This window comes from Pteronotus mesoamericanus, unplaced genomic scaffold (genome assembly GCF_021234165.1).
Source record: "Pteronotus mesoamericanus isolate MK-2021 breed Mesoamerican mustached bat unplaced genomic scaffold, CSHL_Meso_final contig_27, whole genome shotgun sequence".
In the NCBI taxonomy this organism is placed as follows: domain Eukaryota; kingdom Metazoa; phylum Chordata; class Mammalia; order Chiroptera; family Mormoopidae; genus Pteronotus; species Pteronotus mesoamericanus.
Window position 1 is genome coordinate 27,477,828 of NW_026555115.1, and position 19,938 is coordinate 27,497,765.

Below are 19,938 nucleotides of genomic sequence, written 5' to 3' on the forward strand. Positions count from 1 at the left end.
ACAATTACAACTGTGTGCTAATTCTGATCAAGCAAGTATTAATTTGTGGGGACTTTATTTATGTATAGCTTATTACCCTTCATTTTGCATTTGATTTTTGCAATAGGGTCATATTTCCACAAGTTTTGAAGGGCTTTATCCCATTTTCCTAAGGCCCTCTCTTAATCCTTTAAAACTAAATTATTTCCTTTACAAGCATTGGTGTAACTATCTTTCTTACTGATTTTCTTTTTTTCATGTGTTACCTGGTCTGATTCTGTAAGATCTTCCTTTACTAGTGACTTTGCATGTGGATCTGGCAGTTAACCAATATTGTCATTAATTTCATGAACTTCCACATCTTTTGCAAGATTTTCGACACACTCCTGTTGTATTTTAGGGTTGGATATTTCCAAATGGATGACCAAGACCTTGATAGGGGTGAGTGTAGGCACTAGGATTCATAGATGGAAGAGTTTAAGTGAGCAGCAATTTAATAAGTGGTCATTGCATCAATGAATATTTTATGTTTTGAAAACTGTTAATTTTCTAAGAAATCTCATAATAGAATTTATTGGGACATGGGTTACAAAGACTATGTATATTCACCTGCATTTGGCTGGAAGGAGGGGTCAGATGTGCAGGGGTTGTCAAGTTATGTGAGTGGGGTGAGGTTTCAGGGAACAGAAGACGGGCAGGTAAGTACAAAAACTGTAAGAAGCAGTTAAGTTTCACCTTGCAACAATATGAAGAGCATTCTTTCTCTTACTTGAGTAGGGTCATAGGTATATTTGTAAATAAACTCCTAACTTTGGGTTGAGAAAATGTAAATGATCAAAATTGGTAGAAGCCCTTTATCGGGTTAAGAAAATTTCCTTATGTTCCTTGCCAAAAGTTTCTTTTTAATCATGAATGAGTAATAATTGATAAAGTGCTTTTTCTATATTTTTAATCTACTATCATATTTTTTTTCTGCCAACCTGATTAAAAAAGATGGAAACCTTTGGTTAGTTGTTCTGATGTGGAGTCATTTGCTTTCTGGAATTGCTCTAGTTCATAGCCATGGTATATTTTTTTTAATGTACTGATGAATTAAATTTATTAAGTTTCTTTTTCATAAATTTGAGTAATACATTTCCATGAAATTAGTAAGATAGACTTCCTTCTTTTTGTTTTTTAAACTCTTCAAAACAATTTGTAGAATGTAGAAGACAGGGACTATATTCCTTAAAGGCTTGACAAATTATCTTGTAAAACTCTTTGTGTCTTCCATCTTTTTTCAGTGGAGAGTTTTAGCTTTCAGTTCAATTTCTGCAGTGATTGTGGGTTTGTTTAGGTTTTCTACTTTTTTTGGAATCAATTTTGGTAATTTACATTTTCTAAAACATCTTGCTTTAAACTTATTGCCATTGAGTTTCTAATCTCATCTTTTAATTTTTATTTTTATTGTACTTTTTTCCAACCACTTAGTCCCCTTGTACCCCACCTCTCTCAAAAATCACCACACTGTTGTCCATATTCATGAGTCTTTTTCCTTTTTGCTTAATCCCTCCACCCACTTCCACCCCCAAGACTTTTCCACACACCCCTTAGCTGTCACCTTGCTCTCTATGAGTCTGTCTCTATTTTTCTCGTTAGTTCAGTTTGTCTGTTAGATTCCACATATGAGTGAAATCATATGGCATGTGTCTTTCTCTGACTGGTTTATTTCACTTAGCATAATGTTCTTCAGGTCCATCTGTACTGTCACAGAAGGTAATTTTTTTTCTTTTTGATGGCCGAGTAGCATTCCATTGTGTAAATGTTCCATAGTTGTTTAATCCATTCATCTACTGATGGACATGCGCTTCTTCCATATCTTGGCGATTGTAAATAATGCTGCAATGAACATAGGGGTGTTTATGTTCTTTCAAATCAGTGTTTTGGTTTCCTTCGGTGTATTCCTAGAAGAGGGACTGCTGAGTTGGAAGGCAGATCCGTCTTTAATTTTTTGAGGTATCTCCACACTGTTTTCCACAGTGGCTGTACCAGTCTGCATTCCCACCAACAGTGCAAAAGCATTCCCCTTTCTCCACATCCTTACCAGCACTTGCTGTTTTTTGATTTATTGATGATAGCCATTCTGATGGGTGTGAGTTGGTATCTCACTTTGGTTTTAATTTGCATTTCTCTGATGATCAGTGATGTTGAGCATTTTTTCATATGTCTGTTGGTCATCTGTATGTCTTCTTTAGAGAAGTGTTTATTCGCTGTGCCCATTTTTTAATTGAATTTTTTTTGGTGTTGAGTTTTGTAAGTGCTTTTTAAATTTTGGATGTTAAACCCTTATATATATTGGTGAATATGTTCTCCCATTCAGATTGTCTTTTTATTTTGTTGATGTTTTCCTTAGCTGTGCAAAAACTTTTTAGTTTGGTGTAGTCCCATTTGTTTATTTTTTTTCTTTTGTTTCCTTTGCTTGAGAAAATATATCTGAAAATACATTGCTATAAGCAATGTCTGAGATTTTGCTGCTTATGTTTTCTTCTAGGATTCTTATGTTTCCAGTGTAACATTTAAATTTTTTATCTATTTTGAATTTATTCTTGTATGTGGCATAAGAAGGTGGTCTAGTTTCATTTTTCTGCACCTATCTCTCCAATTTTCCCAACACCATTTATTGAATAAACTATCTTCATCTCTTTGTTTGTACTTGCTTCCTATGTCAAATGTTAATTGAATATAAAGATGTGGGTATATTTCTGGGCTCTCTGTTCTGTTCCATTGATTTATGTGTCTGTTTTTATGGCAGTACCAGGCTGTTTTGATTACTATGACCTTATAATATAGTTCGATATTAGATCGCATGATTCCTCTAACTTTGGTTTTTTTTCCTCAGGATTGCTGTTGCTATGTAGGGCCTTTTGTGGTTCTATATAAATTTTTGAAATATTTCTTCTAGTTCTGTGAACTACATCACTGGGATCTTGATAGGAATACAACATGATGATAAAGGGAACAATCCAACAAGAGAATATAACCGTAGTAAACATTTATGCACCCAACATAAGAGCACCTAAATAGTTGATTTGTAAATATGTAAAGCAAATATTGATGGACATAAAGGGAGAGATCAACAGAGATACACTCATAGTTGGGGATTTTAACACCCCATTGATTTCAACAGATAGATCTTCCAGACAGAAAGTCAACAAGGCCTTAACCAACACAATAGATCAAATGGATTTAATTGATATCTTCAGAGCATTTCACCCTAAAGCAGCAGAGTGTACATACTTTTCAAGTGCTGATGGAACATTTTCTAGGATAGACCACATGTAAGAACAGAAATAAGTCTCAATAAGTTTCACATGATTGAAATCATATCAAACATTTTCTCTGACCACAATGCTATGAAACTAGGACTCAATCACAAGATGAACACTGAGAAACACACAAAGACATGGAAGCTAAATAACATGTTATTAAGCAATGAATGGGTCAACAATGAGATTAAGGAAGAAATCAAAAAATACCTTGAAACAAATGAAAATGAGGGCACAACAATCCAAAATCTGTGGGACACCGGGAAAGCAATCCTAAGAGGGAAATTCACAGCATTACTGGCCTATCTCAAAAAAAAAAAAAAAAAAAGAAAGAAAGAAAACCTCAAATAAACAATCTAACTTTACACTCAAAAGAACTTGAAAAAGAAAAACAAACAAAGCCCTATGTGAGTAGAAGGAAGGAAATAATTAAGATCAGAGCAGAAATAAACTAGAGTCTTAAAAAACAATACAAAAGATCAATGAACACAAGAGCTGGTTCTTTGAAAAGATAAACAAGATAGATAAACCTTTAACCAGACTCATGAAGAAGAGAGAAAACCCAAATAAATAAAATCAGAAATGAAAGAAGAGAATTAACAACTGACACCAAAGTAATACAAAGGATTATAAGAAAATATTGTGAACAACTATATGCCAACAAACTGAACAACCTGGACAAAATGGATAAATCCCTAAAAACATACCAACTCCCAAAACTAAATCAGGAAGAATCAGAGAATATGAATGGGCAGATGACACCTCATGAAATTGAAGCAATAATCCAAAACTTCCAGCAAACAAAAGCCCTGGATCAGATGGCTTCACAGGTGAATTTTACCAAATATTCCAAGAAAAACTAATACCTCTCCTTCTCAAACTGTTTCAAAAAACTCAAGAGGAGAGACAGTTCCCAAGCTCATTTAGGCCAGCATTATGCTAATTTCAAAACCAGATAAAGATGCTACAAAAAAAAGAAAATTGTAGGCCAATATCCCTGATGAAGATAGACGCTAAAATCCTCATCAAAATATTAATAAACTGAATATAGCAATACATCAAAAAGATAATACACCCTGTTCAAGAGGGATTTATTACAGGAATTCAAGGTTGGTACAACATTCACAAATTGATAAATGTGATTCGCCACATAAACAGAATGAAGTGTAAAAACCACATGATCATATCAATAAACACAGAAAAAACATTTGATAAAATCTAGCACCTATTTATGATAAAAGCTCTATTGCCACTCAGCAAAATGGCAATAGAGGGAACATATCTAAACATAATAAATGCCATATATGACAAACCCACTGCCAGCATCATACTCAATGAGCAAAAACTATAGGTGCTCCCCTTAAGATCGGGAAGAAGACAGGGACATCTGCTTTCACCTCTCTTATTCAACACAGTACTGAAAGTCCTAGCCACAGCAATCAGACAAGAATAAGAAACAAAGGCATCCAATTGGAAAGGAAGAAGTAAAGTGGACTTTATGTGCAAATGACATGACACTGTACATGGAGAACCCCAAAGACTCTGTCAAGAAACTACTAGAACTGAATTCAAGGAATTCAGCAGAGTAGCAGGATACAAAATTAATATCCAGAAACCAGTTGCATTTTTATATGTCAATAACAAACTAACAGAAAAGGAAATTCAGAAAACAATCCCATTCACAATTGCTTCAATAAGAATAAAATACCTAAGAGCAAACCTAACTAAGAATGTAAAAGACCTGTTCTTGGAAAATTATAAGACACTGAGGAAAGAAATTGAAGAAGATACAAATAAGTGGAATCATTTTTAGCTTTTTCAGTAAATTCCAAACTGTTTTCCACAGTGGCTGCAACAGTCTGCATCCCCACCAACTGTACTGGGTTCCCTTTTCTCCACAGCCTCGCCAGCACTTTTTGTTTGTTGATTTATGATGGCCATTCTGATCTGTGTGAAGGGGTATCTCATTGTAGTTTTAATTTGCATTTCTCTGATGGCTAGTGATGCTGACCATCCTTTCATATGTTTCTGGGCTCTGTGTATGTCCTCCTTGGAGAAGCGTCTGTTCAGGTCCTTTGCCCATTTTTTAATTGGATTGTTTGTCTTCCTGGACTGGAGTCATGTGAGTCCTTTATATATTGTGGAGATCACACCCTTGTCCAAGGTATCATTGGCAAATATATTTTCCTATACAGTTGGTTCGCTTTTCATTTTGCTGATGATTTCTTTAGCCGTGCAGAAGCTTTTATTTTGATGAAGTCCCATTTGTTTATTCTTTCCTTTATGTCTCTTGCTCTAGGGGACATATCGGTGAAAATATTACCACATGGAATATCTGAGAGTTTCCTGCCTATGTTCTCTAAGGCTTTTATGGTGTTTTATGGTGTTTTATGGTTTTATGGCAACTTACATTTAAGTCTTTTATCCATCTTGAGTTTATTTTTGTTTATGGTGTAACTTGGTGGTCAATTTTCATTTTTTTGCATGTAGCTATCCAGATATCCAAACACCATCTGTTGAAGAGGCTATTTTTACTCCATTTAAAGCTTCTGCCCCCTTTTTCAAATATTAATTGACCATAGAGACATGGGTTTATTTCTGGGCTCTCTATTCTGTTCCACTGATCTATGTGTCTGTTCTTATGCCAGTACCAGACTGTTTTGATTACAGTGGCCTTGTAATATAGTTTGATGTCAGGTATTGTAATCCCTCCTTCTTTGTTATTCTTTCTCAGAATTGCTGCAGCTATTCAGAGTCATTTATGGTTCCATATAAATTTTTGAAATGTTTGTTCTATAGCTATGAAATACATCATTGGTCTTTTAATAGAGATTGCATTGAATGTATATTGCTTTGGATATTTTGATGATGTTAATTCTTCGAATACATGAACATGGTATATGCTTCCATTTATTTGTGTCTTCCTTAATTTCTTTCTTCAGAGTTGTGTAGTTTTCTGAGTACAGGTCTTTTTCCTCCTTGGTTAAGTTTATTCCTAGGTACTTTATTTTTGTTGTTGCTATAGCAAATAGGATTTTTTTCCTGATTTCTGATTCAGATATTTCATTATTAGTGTAAAAAATGCCTTCAATTTCTCAATATTGACTTTCTATCCCACTGTTTTGCCAAATTCACTTATTAGGTTGAGTAGTCTTTTGGTGGAGTCTATGGGGTTTTCTAGGTACACTGTCATGTCATCTGCAAATAATGATAGTTTTACTTCCTCCTTTCCAATTTGGATGCCTTTTATTTCCGTTTCTTGTCTGATTGTTGTGGCTAAGACTTCCAATACAAAATGGAACTGCTTTTTGACCCAGCAATTCCGCTGCTGGGATTATACCCTAAGAATCCCAAAACACCAATTCAAAAGAACCTATGCACCTAATGTTTATAGCAGCACAATTTACAATATCCAAGTGCTGGAGGCAACCTAAGTGCTCATCAGTACATGAGTGGATCAAAAAAGGATGGTACATTTACACAATGGAATGCTACACAGCAGAAATAAAGAAAGAGCTACCACCCTTCATGACAGCATGGATGGAACTGGAGAGCATTATGCTAAGTGAAATAAGCCAGGGGGTGAAGGACAAATACCATATGATCTCACCTATAAATGGAACTTAATCAACAAAACAAAGCAAGAAAAATATAACAAGCAACATTGAAAGAAAAAGAAACCAACAGTAACAAGAAGGAAGGAGGGAGGGGGGTAACAGGGAAAAGAAGGGGAAGATTCAAATCAAGGAACATGTATAAAGAAGCCAAAGTGGGGAAGGATTGGGGGTAGGAGGTGGGGATGAGTGGGGCCGGGGAAAGTGGTGGCGGGAAAATGGAGACAAATGTATTTGAACAATAAAAATAAATAAATAATCAACTTAAAAAAGAAAAAAAAAGTGCAATCACATACTGTGTTCAGGGATAGGAAGAATTAACATGTTAAAATGTCCATAGTACTCACAGCAATCTATAAATTCAACACTATTCCTATCAAGATTCTAATCTCATGATTTTTTCTATGTCCACTGTCTTTGTAGTGATGATACTCCTTTTTGTTTCTAATACTGTTTATTTGTTGCTTCATTTTTTTCTTCATTCTTCTAGAGTGTTGTCTACCTTGTTTTTTCAAGAAATGCATTTTTGTTTTGTTAATCATCTCTAATGAATAATTTTTCCTCTTATGCTATAACTTCTATTTTTCTTGAGATTAATGTCCTTTCTTAAGCTTCTTAGGCAGAATGCTTATTCATTTCTTTTAGTATTTTTTATGGAAATAATTTGGCACATTTCACTTTAGTTACATCTACACGAGTTTTTATTAGTATCATTGTCATATAGTTCTGAGTATTTCATAATTTTTCTTAACTCATGAGTTTAGAAATACATTTTTTACTTTCCAGGAAATGTTGTCTATCTTTTTATTGTTAATTTTTAATTTAATTGCATTATTGTCAAAGAACTTTGTATATTAGTTCTTTGAAATTCCGTGAGACTGTCTTTGGGACTTGATTGTGGTCAGTTTTTTGTTATTAACAAACATTTTTTAAGTTTAACATAAATATTGAAAAATGTGCAAGTCATACATATGCTGTTCAATGAGTTATTACAAAGTGAACACACCCTTGTATTCATACATAGTCATTATTATAATAGTTCCATGTGAACTTAAAAAGAATGTATATCCTGTAGTCATTCAGTGCACGGTTAGATCAAGTTTGTTAATTGTGTGATTTAGATTTCTCATATCTTTATTCATGTTTGTTTACTTCAGCTATTTCTGATATAGAAGTTTATTGTAATTTCCCAATGCACTGTGGTTAAGTTCTCCTTGAGCAAGATTAGAATACACAGGATGACATGAAGGTGATGCTGAAACATTTTAATGCCCATGTGTCTGTGAATTGTTTTTACCATAAATACAGAGCCACTCATGCATAATGATTGGTTCACTCCATCCATTTACTGTGCTGTATAGGAACCAACCAGGCCAAAAAAAAAAAAAATTCTTCTTAAAATACACAGTATACTTGGAAACACATCTGTCATATAGCTATATCCAAAAGCTTATGAATATTACATTTTACATTCCTCTTCTTCAAAGACAATTCTTTCATCTTAGCCTTAGCATAGTCCTTTTCTTATTACTAAAGTAGCTTATGTAAGCACATAGTTGTACTTGAAAGGAACAATACATTTCTTACAAAGTGTAAGGTGACCTTTTCTTGCACATTGTCCATTTAACATAACATTAATCCTCTTAGCTGAGGCCATGTCATGTGGCCATCTCGGGGGGAGGGGATAAAGCACTACCTTATCATCGTCCTTTACTTGGTGAGAGCAATGGCCTCCTAGCTGGTTTTCTTACATTTATCCACACTTGTCATACTCTGGCTTCTTTTCCATGCAGCAGCCAGAGTGACCTTTTTAAATATATATTATCCTAGCACCCCTAATTAAACCCATACATGACTTGAAGACCCGGGGAGGTCTGCACCCTGCCTCCTCAGCTACTCTTGTCTCCATGCTTCCCATCAATGTCTGTGCCCCAGCTACACCAGCCTCTCTTCAGTTCTTTCCTTTCACAGGGGATTTGATTTACTCTTCACTCTGCCTTGAACATTGTGCGCTATATTCTTATTCATCCTTTAGAACTTACTCAGTTCTAGAGCCCCTTCACTGACTGACAAAGTCAAATCCCTCTATGAGCTTTCAAAGCACTGTAGACTTCTCCTTCATAACACTAATTGCAATGCTAATTTTACATTTTTTATTATTTAGTTAATCCCTGTCCTCTACCCCACCGCTCTAGAATGTAGGCTCTTTGAAGACCAGGGCCACATTAGGCTTGGCTCACCCTGCATCCCAGCACTAGAATTTTAGAATTATAGTCAATGTTATGGTTTGGTTCACCCTGTATCCCAGCACCAGCACAGTGCCTGGCACATCACAACTGGGGTGAATGAATAAATGGCCAGTTGCCTGTCTTCACTTCAAAGTGAATGTATTAACCAAATATGCCTACATCTCTCTTGCTGCCTCTGCTTTCATCCCATGCTCACCTCCAGGCCATACTCCATGCTTAGCATTCCTCTCCCTTCCACCCCCCCCCCATCCCTAAATTAAAAATGCAGCTCCAAAAACATTGTCCAGTAATGTAGATTTTTACTGAAGATTTTGTGTGATTACAGAGGACAGACTATATCACAAAGCAAAGTGCCCCAATAAATGCCCTTTCAACATCTCTGCTTTCCTCCTGGTCCTATATCTACAGCAGCAGGGGCTCTTTCATCCCTTTTCTTTTGTCCCCTTACCAAGTCTGATTTGGGAACATCCCCAACTAATCTGCCTCTTCCTCCATCTGCCTCCCAGTCTAGACTCAGCAAAACAAATCGCAGCCATAGGCCATGCCATAATGCCTAGGGTCCTTATTTCATAGGGCCACTTTCACTTTTAAAAACTTGGAACAGAAAGTGGTGTCCTTCTTTTTCACCTTTTCCTTTGTTTGATGATATTCTTTCCTCCATCAACATCATCCAATACTCTCCCTGCTGTTTGTAGCCGACAGAAATCTTCTGTTGATCAAGGTTCACCTCAAATGCCCCATCATCTGGAAACCTTTCCATAAACCCCTTAAGTAGTACTCGCTTCGGCAGCACCTGTACTAAAACTGGAATGCTACAGAGAAGATTAGCATGGCCCCTGCGCAAGGATGACATGCAAATTCCTGAAGTGTTCCATATGAAAACAAAAAACAAAAAACAAAAACAAAACCCCGAGCAGAGGTGATTTTTCACTTCTCTAAATACGCCAACTACTTCTTTTCTTCTACTTAATATTACAGTCAACATTATGGTTGTTTTTTTTCTCTTTCCTTTGAGAGCAAGTCCTGTTTCTTACTCTACATATCCCCTGACGAGTCTGGCTCAGGACCCTGTGTATGGCAGGCTCCAGTGCTGGCTGAATTATAAAGAAACTTTTTGTATTTCTTTTATTAGGCTTTAGTAGAAAGCCTTTCAAGAAAGCTACCTAATGTCATATTTCTAAATGATACGTTTCCAGTATTTCAGTTTCAGAGTCAGCCATTAGCAACTACTCTCCCTTATGAAGGAACTCTGTAATATTGTGGGTGGGTGTACTGTATTTGGTGTAACAATCTTAGAGAGTAGGTTTCTATCAAGGTAAAAGATATATTTGACATTTTTTCCTGGTTTGACTCTGACTTTCTAAAATGTAGCACCAGCCTGGCCCTGAAAAACCATCAGAGCCCCTGAAAGAGTTACAGTCTAATTCTTGTGACTTGTTAAAAATGCCAAGGAGATGGCTAACTAAAAACATTGGCATAAGAATTTAACCTACTGAGGTATATAGAGACACCTATTGCTACTAGTCAGTTGTTCTTGTTAGTGTGATCTTCAGCTGAACAGATCTCTCAATGTCTCATAGTCACCTGATTAGTGAAGGTGGAAGCCCAGTGATGAGGTTTGCTTCATGTGTATATGGCTGACTGAGGGCAGCTAGGATACAACTTACTTTCTTAGATTTTCTCAGATTTTCTTTCTCAGATTTTCTCCCAAATTATATTTATCTCCTCAACATGAAACCATAAACATCTTAAACTTCTTTTGTTCCCATAAGTGTTTTCATTACCCTGGATAAAACAAAGATAACACATAAAATCAAGTTCTTTGGTTTATTTTTGAACCCTTTTTAATTGTAAATTAATACATTTAATTGTAGGAAAATAAGAAATGGAATGAAAATGTAAAATATTTTAAAAATCTATATTCCTACAACCTAAGATTTTTTACATTTTTTCTTCCAATTGTATTTTCCATGTAGGGGATGTTTTTAGAAAATTGTAATCATGCTATACTTATACCACACTCTACTTTTTCAGTTAAGTTTTTAAATAAGCATTTTTCTATAGTCTTTATTATAGATAGCATCCATAATATTATGGATACATATACTCTAAGAAGAGGAAATAATTATAATTCACAACTTACTTAACTCTTCTTTGCTGAACCTTAAATCTGACTTTAGAAATATGTAAAAACTTAAATAAATGCTGTTTTTATAAACATTTTACCTTTACTGATGAAGTTGCTTTTTTTCGCAGTTCAGTTTATCTTTGCTTCTTAGACCTGTTGGCTCTTCCCGGTGCTGCTCCCATCTCCAGCTATTGGCTCCCCCTGTCGATCCGGTAAGGTTCTGGGGTAACCAGGATCATGCTTCCCTGACTCTCCCGTCACGTGGTCTGTGAATTTTTATCGCCCTATCATCATCCCTGGCCAGGGGGTATACTCTTAATTTCTCTTGGTTTAGGCTCATTCTGATCAGAAGCAGGTCAATTCCCCAGAAGTCAGTTCAGTGGGGACCCGTTTGTGAATGACTTCTCTGAAGGCAGGCTGAGTTACTACCAACCACTGAGGTGAGCAAATCTGAAAACTATGCAACAGAACAGACTTTGGAGCCAGTCACATGGAGCTTCAGACCCAGGCCCCTCTCCCAATGCCCTGTTTATCAATCTGTGGTCTTCAGGCAGAAGACCTGACATCTCTAGCCTCAGTTTTCTCATCTGTGAAATGTATCCCTAGACAAAGTTTTGGAGATACAGTGAGGTCATGCATACAAAGTACCTGACATAGGACCATCTTGGTGAGGCATGATCAAAGGTCATCTTCCTCTCTGGAGAATGGTGGTAAGGATTAAACAGTTGGCAAAAGGTGTAAAATTCTACATCTGAATCCTAGTTTCTTCTCTCTTTTAATATACAGCTCCTAACAAGTCTGTTTCTTAAAAGGACAAGCCTGCCTTTTCTTGTAATACTCTAAAAATATAAAACCCTACCAAAATTTTAAAACACATTTTTGTGGTTGTTTTTCACAAGTTTTAAAGATAGATGAATATGATATCCTCTCAGGAGCATTTTAAAAATAACAGGGTAACTTTTAATTTTTTTATTATGGAAAATTTCAACTATACAGAGAAGGAGACAAAATGGTATAATAAATCTCTTGTACTCATCCTTGAGCTTTTATAATCTTAAATATTTAACCAATGTGTTATTTTATCTATTCCCCCTACATATACATTTCACTTTCCTTTTTGCTGAATTATTTTAAAGCGATACCTGACAGTGTTTCATTTTATCCACGAATACTTCAGCATGGATTTCTAACAGTTAAGAAGGGATTTTTTTTTCCTACATAACCACAATGATATTATATTACACATAACAAAATTTTCAATAATCTCAGGAGTACTTTAAAAATAGGATTCTGGAAAAAGTAAGCCAAATAAATGAGGAATATAGAATTTCAAGCACTATGGTAAGCAGCTTGGGAAGATGCTTTTGGCAAAGGTGGCGCTTTCACTCTTGCAAATAACATCACAGAGCTGGATGCCACTTTCTCCCACTTAAATGAAATTGGACTTACTTCCTTACCCCAGACCTAGTCCCTAGTTCAATTCAAGGCATCAGCACCCACCCAGGAGTTCAAGCTCAAGATGCAGAGTCCTTGTAGAGTTGTTTTCCCCCTCACCTCTCTCTGACATGTCATTTGACCATTTTTGAAGTCCTAAATTTCAGGGTAAATATTGCCCATATCATCCCCTCCTCCCACAACCATCTCTACTCACTTCATCCAGGCCCCCATTATCTATCTCTGCACTGAGGTATTGAATGGTCTTCATTTGAGTTCCCCCAGAAACAGAGCCTGAGACAAGGATTTGGGTAGAAATAATCTATTTGAGAGGCAATCCCAGAAGACCCTGGCAGCTAAGTCAGAGAGTGAGACAGGGAAGCTAAAAGAAGCCAACACAGCGTGTGCTATCAAGCACTGCAGGGCCCTGGGACTCCAGGGAAGTTCTGGGAGACAGTACATAAGATACCTTGGAGTTATCTGTCAGCTCTCCACCCATCATTGCTTGATGGCTGCTGTCAAGGGCAAGGACTCCCCTGCACTTCTGCACTGCATGGGGCTGGGTGTGCTGCCTGCCAGGACACAGAGGGTCCCAGGCCTTCATGGGTAGTGGTGAAACCAAGGACACATGGGCAGGGCATGGGTAGCACCCACTGCGTTGGCTCTCTTCTTGCTCTCTCCCCACACAGAGGCCAGAAGTAACTTCCCAAAGTACAAATGTGATTCTGGCATTCCTCTGTTCAGCGAAAAAGGTTATGTGGTTGATGCTGAATACCAACCTTTCTTATATCTCCTGATGGAGGTGACTGTCCTGAGCGGTACTGAATCATCTGATCCTGGGCACCTTTGGCATTCCTTCTGCAAATGACCAAAGTTTGGATTGGACCTTGAATAACTACTTGTGAATTCGATGGATGGATAGCTTTATTCATGGTTTATTTAAAACCATGTTTATTTACAGAACAAGTTGGGAGGGGAAAGGACAAATGATTGTCTCATATAGACTTCGCTAGAGCACCCGCCATTTCTCAACAGTTTTGCATAACCCTTCCCAGGCAGTGGGGTGTCTCTCTCCACTGCTGCCACTGCGCCACAGTTATCGTGGCAATACTTTCTCTTCCTTTTGCAGTCACATTATCTGGGAATCTCGATGTGATTTACAAGCTTACATAACTTCCCAAATGAGTCAGCATGCTCAAGAAGGAGATAGCAGTGGTAGAGTGGAAAGAACATGGCATTTGGTGCCGGATGGAACAAGTTCAGTTCCTGCATCTGCCACTTCCTAACAGTGGGTGTGTTGTTAGACAAGTCACTCTACCTCTCAGAGTCTCAGTTTCTTCCTCTAACAAATAGGGGTCAAAGTACTATCTGAGAGACTTATTATAAGGATGGAATGAGGTAAAGAGCATTCAGTGTGATAAATAACAATCCCAACCCTGTTCCCCTTCTCCATCCTTTACCTGATTTCACACGTCTAGCAGCAAATTCTTGAACCTTACTGACCTGTAGTGAGTATAAAATGCTGCTTTATCTCTGTCTGCTTTTAGCACTACTGAATTTAAGATAAAAGTCCAAATCAGTCCTTTGTCAAGGAAGATTGCTCTTGCTCCACTCCAGGCAAAGCAGACACATTATATGAAATAAATCCGTACCAGAAAGGGCCCAGTGGTCTAGGAAGGGCTGGGCTCACACAGTCTGGCTCAGCCCTGACTGCAGTGGCAGCCAAAGATCATGAACATTCAAAGGCGACTTTGCAAACCCAGACAGTCAAGAAAACAAAATGTACAGGAGAGAATGTGCATAGCTGCTTACCGCGGTGGGGAGCAGGGAGGGCGGAGTGGCAGAGTGCCTTTCCCTTGACGAAGCAGCAGCATACAAATGAGGGTGCTGCCGTGCCAGCCAGGGATGGGGATGGTTCTCGGACTGTTTTTTGCAAAGTGGTTGGAACAAATGCCTGCAAGTTAAATAAATACATAAATAAATAAATAAAATTCGCGGTCAGCAAATGAGCATTCCTGCAAATGTTCTTCCCTGCTGGTGGCAGTGCTATTAGGGCAGGATTACCAGACGAGCTCATTTCCAGGATCTTTACAACCAGCTTAATACATAGTGCACAGTCAGCCAAGGTCAGCAGAGACAGTATTTATAGTTAAGGGTGATCGGTGAGCAGGTCCATAAAGCGAAGAAACCTCTAAAAGAAAAATCAAGAGCCAATCTTTGAACTTAAAAATTATAGAATGTTAGAACAAGAAAGTTTCTTTCAGATCATCTATGTTCTGGTGATTTTTAAATGCTAAAAATAATAAATAAATAAAAACCAGCAGGACCTTTCTTTCAAATAAAATCCTACGCAGACTCTCCCCCAGCTCTGAGTCGGGAAGGAGAGGAGAACCAGAAGGCAATGTGGTTCTGGAGCCCAGCCTCTGAGCTTCCACTAGACCTTCAAGCATATGGCCCAAAATGTGTCCTGGACTCTTGAGGGCCCCCTGACCACGGTGTGGAACCCGTAGTCTAGTCCACCCTACACATTGTAAAAATGAGGAATTTAGGCTCAAAGCAGAGAGGTGATTAGTCTAAGGCCACCCAGCTGAATCATGACTAGAGTATAAACCTCTTAATTTTAAGTTCTTTGCTCTCTCCTAAAAACCATCCCATTTTTTTTTTAAAAAGGTGTCTTTAAAGAGAGAGTTACCTTATGAAATAGCTTGTTAAAGTAAATAATAAAGCCAGAGACATCCAAGTGCAAACACTGGCTTTGGAAAGAATCCAATTTTATCTGCTTATATGCTGATTCAAGTGCAGCTTCCTATTACATTTATTTATTTTTAAGACTTTTAGCATGGCCATCACAAAATCCAAGGAGATTTGATAAATGAATGGTCTCTTAAGCCAGGATAAGTTTAACCAGTTTATGCCTCCTAGAAAACAACAACATGAAATAACTATAACAGCTTAGTATCTTGAAAGGTTTTTAAAATAAATGTTTAGACTTTAAAAAAATTATTGGTTTTAGAGAGAAAGAGGAAGGAGGAGAGAGAGAATCTTTTTTCTGTTGGTCTAATCATTTAAATAGAGCAGGAGCCTGACCTAAGCAAGGACCAGGTGAACTTGCTTATAGTTACCTGTATTCCCTCACCTCTCTTCAAAAAGTTAGTGTGTCTTAGCACGTTGAATAGAATCATTTAGCCAGCTCCATCAACACACATAACAAAACTGAAGACCAGGGAGGTGGCTTCCCAACACATCCTGCATGTGTGAGCTTAATGTTTCCAGAAACCAATACTCTAGTCAAATCCACCCCTGAACACGAAATAGAGGAAAAGAGCACTGGGGCAGGAGTCTGAGATTCCAGCTCTGCCACTGATGAACTGCTCAACTTGGCCCAACCACACTGAGCTTCAGTTTCCTCATATATAGAATGAGCAGTTGGATGTAATGCTATTCAAGACAAGTGGCAGTCCTGAAAATTGATGTTCTAAGAGTAAGACAAACAAATAATAACCTTTACCACGCACCTATTATGTACCAGACACTGGCTTTATGTGTAATATCTCATTGAATTTCCCATCAACTCCAAGAGGATGCAGTTATTAGCCCCACTCTTCAGAGGAGGAAATGAAAGCTTAGAAAGGTTAAATAATTTGCCCAAATTAGTAAGGGGCAAAGTTGATTTCTAATGAAGCTCTCTTGGATACCAAACCTATGTTCCCAGCTACAACACATACTGTTTAATGGACTTGTTTTGATGTTTCCACGCAAAACCCTGGCCCAGTCAGTCTCATTTTAGGCCAGAAGTGTTCAAATAAATGTAGTAACTCATGGGAGCAAATAATAAATTATACCAAGAGGGGGTACAGAAGGGAAAAGAAGCACCATTTTTTAAAAGTGCAGTATCCTGGGCATTTTGTTTATGTCATTCAATTTAAGCCTTACTATAAATTTCAAATTAGATATCTTTTTTCCTCCCATTACTGGATGCAGAGAGGTTCAGCAACGTTTTGGGACTGTGCGCTCTCCAAGGACAGAGACTGACTTTCTCATTCGTGCGTCTATTGTCATTGCCTAACACAGTGCCTGTCCCGCAGTAGGTGATCAATACCTTAACTTAAGAAAAAACGGTAGGAAATAGTCAAGTGTTAAATGCAGACCCGCCCAACTCCCAAATCCAATTCTTTCTACTACTGAGCTCATGTAATTTGTTACAAACCATCAGTATTTGGCCAGTTGTTTTTAACCCTATTTATTGCACAACAGGAAGCATTTTGAGCTCTGGCTCCAATGCCTATTTGAAACTCTAGCTACATAATTAGTTACTGAGTTCCCATCTCTTAACTGAATCTATAATTAAGCAGGTTTTGTAAAACAGTTAGACACAGTCTCTGGTTCCCTAAAATGCATAACATTCACCCAGAGGACCAGTCTTAGAGAAAAACACAGGACTGGAAAATGTTTTATTGTATTCCGATATCATTGCATTCATTGGTTACCACAAGCAATTACAGAATAGAAAGGTATTTTTTTTAAATCACTAAACACAAATTTTAAAAGGTATTTTCATTGAGTTTCTTTATAGAAGTGAATTTTAGAAGTGAAACCAATTAGGACTGAAGAGCACAAAATGATATTAATGTGTTACAGTTTCTGTCCAGGAATCAGATGAAGATAAGAAATGAAAGCTGTATCAAGCATGCTGTGCTGGAAAGGTGTGCTCAGCTGTGCTCAGGTGTGCCTGGGCCTTTATTGTGCTTAATGCTTGGGACTCAACAAGGCAGGCCCCGTAATCTGTGAATGAGCCATTCTGATAAAGAGCGGTGGATGGTAAACTCATTTCTCCTAATCTTTCTCACTCAGGGATATTTCCTCTCTGATGTATTGGCCAAGGCTATACATGGCTCCAATCATCCCAGAGTACTTCATCAGGCCTTTTCAGTTGTGTGCTCATCTATTTTTTTATTTCTCCACTTTTCCAAGTACTGTATTTATTTACTAAAGGCTCTCATGAGCTCAGCCTTTGTAAGATGCTGTGGGGGCTACAGGAGGAACAGAGGATGAGCTCTAGGCTCTGTGGACATTCTTAACAACATACCTGGGGCTCAGGTGTGACCCTGAGGCCCCAGCAGCTGAGCTGGTGACTTAACTATTATTATCTCCTTTCCTCATGAGCTCTTAAGAACCTGGGAAGTCTTTCTTGCTATTGTGGCTGGAGAAGTGCAATCCTCCCTTATTTCCTTCTGCGTAGAAAATCACCACGACGTCAGCACAAACATAACCCTCTTGCCTGGAGTGAAATAGCACCCACGTTACCACGGCCATTCAATCAGAGAGATGAGCTCTTTACAAGTCAGTCAGTAGGAGAAAATTCAGGGTCAGTTCAGTCTTGTGGCTAATTCTCCTTGCTTTCTATGCTGAGTTTTGCTTTCTCTATTTTCAACCTGCACTAAATCTACTATTTTCATCTAAAATATATATACATATTTTGCTTGGAGCTAGGACAGACTTTCCCGGAATTCAAATATCTTCTTTATATTCTCCTATTTTTTGCTTTGTTTCCCTTTATAACATCTGCCCTTGTTTTATTGGGATAATTCACCCCTTTAAAGTCTACAATTCAATAATTCGGTGATTTTAGTATGTTTGCACAGTTGCGAAACATCACTTATTTCAGAACATTTTATCCCCAAAGAAATCATATGTTTAACAGTCACCCCATGCCCATTCTTCCCTTCCCCAGCCACTGACAACCATTAATCTATTTTCTGTTTCTGTGGACTTGCCTATTCTGGATATTTTATGTAAATAAAATCATACAATATGTAGTTCTTTGTGACTATCGTCTCTCAATTAGCATGAAGTTTGCAAGGTTCATCCATGTTATAACATGTATCAGTACTTCACCCTTTTTTTTGACATAATAATATCCAATTTGCATGGATATACCACATTATCCATCAATGGACACTTAGGTTGTTTCTACTTTTTAGCCATGAAGAATAATGCTGCTATGAACATTCATGCAGGTGTTATGTAGACATATGTTTTCAATTCTCTTGGGTATATATCTAGAAGTGGAATTGTTTGGCTGTCTCAGGTTTTAAGGAAAAATTTCTAATCCCTATCTCTGTTTCCCATGGAATAAGTTTCTCTACATTCATTAAACAAAAAGGAATGGCCAGCAACAGGAACTCCTTCACCAAGTCCTAGACACAGCACATGCTTTTCCGAGTCAAATACAAAGACCAAACATCTCCACTCGAAACAGTATGTGGCTTTGAGTTACTGTAGCAAACTCAGGATGGGTACAAGTCACTGCAGTGACTCACAGTAAATAGCAGCTTGTAGCTCCTTAAGGATGCAGAACCAGCCTTTTCTGGCCAGGTCTTAATCTTAGAAACGAAGGCACATTTACAGTCATGCCATTCCCCAATTATAACCGATTCTTTGGAATCTAGTCTCTCATATCTTGTCAGACATCTTGGACTGTGACCTCTGGGATGTGTGTAGAATGGATGGACTCAGCAGTTGACAACCTTGGAATCCTAAATTGCCCTTTTCCTACCCTCCTCTCTGCAGCTTCCGTTTGTAACTGAAGTCTGCCCTCTGCTGGTCATGGGCAGCCCAGACCCACAGCACAGAACAGCTGAGCAGGTTTCTTCTAAAACAGCTCTTCTCCAGCAGCATTTTGGAAATTGCTACGATTTTTTCAGCTGTAGCAATATAGAGAAATAGCATCTTCTACAGAAAGTTCCTCTTTCATTTTTTGCATTTTGATGTTTGTGGATTTTTTTCCCTTTTATTCAACAGAAGCAGGACTGGGCCAGTTTCAGTTATGAGACACCCTCATCCAACAGTTATTTGTATTTAGGCAGTGGCTGCCAAGGCTCCTATAGACTCATAAGTTACTAAGATACTTCTCTATGGTAGAAGTGGACAAGGGCTAGTTGGTATAGGAGAAAATACAATTTACGGGCTGTCTAGTTTTTCAGAGATGGTTTATAGACTGCATGTTGAGTAAAGAAAGACCCAGAGCCTGATTCTTCTCAAATTCTGTTGATATCTCTCCGCCGTGTTAGAACTCTACAGGGCATCAGACATTTGCTCACCCCAAGCAGACATGTCAACCCATCCTTCCACACTAGGACTCTGACCAGGGAAGCAGATCCAAAGGGGATTGAAAGTTGAGTGGAGAAGAAAGTGGGATCTTGGGGGAGACCACAAGACAGTGTGAGCAA

The 19,938-nt window shown here is 37.9% G+C and overlaps 1 non-coding gene across 1 annotated transcript; it reads left to right on the plus strand.

Annotated features, from left to right (window-relative positions):
* The first annotated feature begins 9,921 nt into the window (after positions 1–9,921).
* Positions 9,922–10,028, plus strand: LOC129071871 (U6 spliceosomal RNA). Its single transcript, XR_008529297.1, has one exon. It is a non-coding gene; the product is annotated as a U6 spliceosomal RNA (small nuclear RNA).
* Positions 10,029–19,938: the final 9,910 nt, after the last annotated feature.